We start from the raw sequence: 3950 nt of genomic DNA, 5'->3' as shown, positions 1-3950 counted from the left end.
ATATGTCATGTTTTATAGGGAAAATATATTTGTCTATAATATATATAATATGCACAATAACTGCCTTGTTATATAGAATTGGAAGAAAAAGTTTCCCTGAGTTTAGAATGTGAACAAGCATCATTTTCTCCTCTAAATAGTCTTCATATCAAATTTAGAACAGAATTTATGCGAATTAAGCACATCGATTTCTTTATGAAATTATAACACCTACTGTTCTACTCTTAATAAACCATTCTCTCAGGTCATATTCTTACTGAATCAGTTCTATATCCATGGCAAATATAAAACTTCCTCTGCCTATGACCATGAAAATTAAAAATGAGAAAAGAAAAAAAATCTCACTTTTCTCTCATTCAAGGAGGAAAATATACAATAAAAATGGAGTTGTAGGATTAGTTTTCAACAGACATTATACATCATGAGGCAAAGCTAGCCAAACATATTTTGTGATAGCTTGCCCCAAATAACATTCAGGTTGTAGAAGTCCTTTTGAAAAGTTTGCCAGGGCTTAGCCTATTTGAATGAATCTTTGAATAATAAAAGTAATAATAATAACATAAACTAAAACAATGACAATTAATACTTTAGATGTTTTATACCTATTATGCAGGTATTATATAAATAATTTCTTACAACAACTTTGAAAGATTAGTATTACAGTATTATTATTCCCATTTCATAACTAACAAAACTAAGCAGTAGAAAAATGAAGCAACTTGTTCAGGGTCAAAAAAGCTGAATCTGAGATTCAACTATTAATAGGTAGGATTCCATATTGTATGTTTTTTGTGCTATGTCATAAACATTCCCTTCTAAAGGTGCAATTGATTTTTTAAAAGTTAATTATCTCATAATAGCACATTGGGCTATATCAATGAATGCTTTTTCCAGCTAACTTAAGCAAAAAATAAATTTATTGAAAGGATAGGGGGTAGCTTACATCTGAAAATATAGGAACCATGGTAGCTCTGGTATCTGGATTAAAAATTTGTATAAGATCTTTTCTGGCCAGCAACCATGGAGCTGAATCTGACCAAATCTTTTTCTGTACTAGCATCATTCTGCTCGAAACTCAAATTCTCAATAGGGTTTTCTTGGGCTTAGTTGGCTCACATACCCACCTTTGGTGGCTTATAGGGGAATATTGTGATTGATAGCCCTGAAAAAGTTGCGAAGATTTAGGGGGTGGTAGATAATTCTCTAAAGGGAAGTAAGGATATTATTGCCAATAGGAGGCAGAAAGAACCCTGGGCAGCTAAAAACAACAGACTTCCACTATAGCATCTTCTAGGGTTGTTGGAGAAACTAAATGAGATAAGAAGTGTGATAAGAAGTATGTTCCAGTGTGGCTGGAACATTGGGCTCAAAAGTAGAAGTAGTTTGTATTGTTATTATTACCTTCACTTACATAAAACCCAAGAGTCAGTGCCTGACATATCAAACATATAACCTGAGAAAAATCAATAACAGATGGGGCTTCAAGATGGCTTATTAGAAGTAATTCATGCTCACCTCCTCTACTTAGAAGAACCAAAATAGTATATAGACAGTCATACTTCAAATACATTATCATATATTATCCAAGAGAGAATGTTGGAATTCAACAGAGAAGTGACAAGAAACACCAAAAGTGGAGAAGGAAAAGGAAGAGAGGCAGCCAGCTTGGCTGAGATTGGCTGAGACTCAGGAGTGATTTTCCAACATGGGGAAAGGGTGAGTGAGACTTCCAGCAGCCCACATCTTCACCGTGGGATCATGCAAACCTGGCTATGGGAGAGCCCCTCAAACCCCCAAGCCCTGAAACTAACATAGGGAGCTTCCGGAAGATCATGGGGCAGCACTGCTCCAGAGAGAAAGCTCTTGCTGGTCCCACACACTTTGTGAGACCTAAATGGTTCTAGCAAGGTGCATTTTTAAACCTAGCCCTTGCTGTTTTGGCAGACAGGGGCCCAACAGTGTTAGGACTGTAATGTTATGGAAACTCAGAACTCGGGCTGTTGCTGCAGAAACTGTGGTGTGAGCTCGGAGCACTCCCACAGCTGGGGCTGAGAACCAAGTGAGGCATGGACTGCAGCTGCCAGTGCCAGGAAGTGAGCACTGCCAGTATGGAGACTGGGATGCAAGCAGGATGCCTGTTGCTACTGGTACTGCTTCATGAGCTGGGCAGACGCTCCTTCAGTCAGGGCTAGGGTACAAGCTAGGCTTGAGTGACCATTTTCAAGGGTTGGGGCCAAGCTCCCCCAGGACTGAGGAATGAGAGGGATGCACAATTCCCACTAGCTTGCCCAGGCTGTGGCCACTGAGGGTGGTCCTATCTTTTTCAGTAGTGGGGCCTCAACATGACTATTACCACATGGGACCTAGGAATCACCCCACCCCTTCTCACCATGGCTTGTGACTGCTCTCACCATTGGGAGGCTTAAGTCCAAACCCACCCAGTCTTGCTTCCTTCCTCTCTCCAAAGACAGAGCACATGCTCTGGGGTCCTAGGAATTGCCCAAACCAATCCACCATTTGGGCACCTGGGCACACTTCACAGGGGCATGAGGTTGAGACTAAACTCCCATCTACTACCACCTCAGCTACAAGTGTCACCTGTGGGCCTGGAAACTCACCTGCCCAGCTCATTTCAGCCACTGCCAACATCAACACACACCACTTGGGACCTAGAGAACCATCTCACCACTGCTACTGCCAATGCCTATGTCATGTGAGCTGCCCAGGAACCAAAGAATCATCAACTTGCCCTGTTCATTACTGCCACTACCAGCATCTGAACAAGACACCTGGAGGCCCAAGAATTAGCCTGCCAGTAACCACCAAAATAAATGCCAGCATACATTGCCCTGGGGCACAAAAATGGGCACATTCAGCCCACTGCTGCCAACTCTGAAGCCTACAGACTGGTCCAACTGGCATCCCGGTTATCAGCACAACTTTACCACAAACCCCACTAATAATCACACCCTAATCCACTGATGAAATCACAAAAAACAATAACACCATTTATAGCCAAAAAAAAAAAAAAAAAAATCAGAGGCAACACTCAGAATCAAAGCCAAAGTTCCCCACCCAACCAACACTACAGATGAATCTTTAGGAAAAAGTTCTCCCCTATGAAAGTAAATCCAAAAATAGTATGAAATGATGGTTACACCAGATGTGCAAATATTAACATAAGGACATAGAAAACATGAAAAAGCCAGAAAATATGACACTTCCAAAAGAACACAATAATTCTCCAGCAATATGCCTTAATCAAGAAGAAATTTTCAAAATCCCATATAAAGACTTCAAAATATTGATTTTAAAAACCTCAGTGAAATGCAAGAGAATTATGAAAAACAATGCAAAGAAATCAGGAATAAAAAACCAATTCAGGATATGAATGAGAAGTTTACCAAAGATATTTTTTAAAGAACCAAATGGAAATTTGGAACTGAATAATTCATTAAACGAAATACAAAATACATTTGAAAGTTTCAACAGTAGGGTAGATCAAGCAGAATAAAAAAAATCTCAGAACTTATAATCTAGACAGAAAAAAAAATAAAGAACAAACAATAAAAAATAATGAAAGCAAAGCCTTTGTGACTGCTGGAACAACATAAAGTGACCAAATATTTGAATTATTGATATCCTTGAGGGCAAAGAGAGGAAGAAAGAATTAGAAAACCTATTTATTGAATCAATAGATAAGACCTTCCCAAATGTAGCAAGAGATTTACACATTCAGATACAGGAGGCTGAGCAATCCATAGGCAGACACAATGCAAAAAATTCTTATCAATAGCAAAATATATTCAGTCAGACTGTATAAAAGATAAAGAGCAAATCCTAAAAACAGTTAAAAAGCTTCTAGTCACCAACAAAAGAAACCTCATCAGACTAACAGTGAATTTCTCAATAATGTTATAGGCCAGAGGAAAATGGGATAATTTCAAAGT

The sequence above is a fragment of the Pongo pygmaeus genome, chromosome 6, assembly GCF_028885625.2.
Source record: "Pongo pygmaeus isolate AG05252 chromosome 6, NHGRI_mPonPyg2-v2.0_pri, whole genome shotgun sequence".
Taxonomy (NCBI): Eukaryota; Metazoa; Chordata; class Mammalia; order Primates; family Hominidae; genus Pongo; species Pongo pygmaeus.
This window is presented reverse-complemented; position numbering follows the sequence as displayed.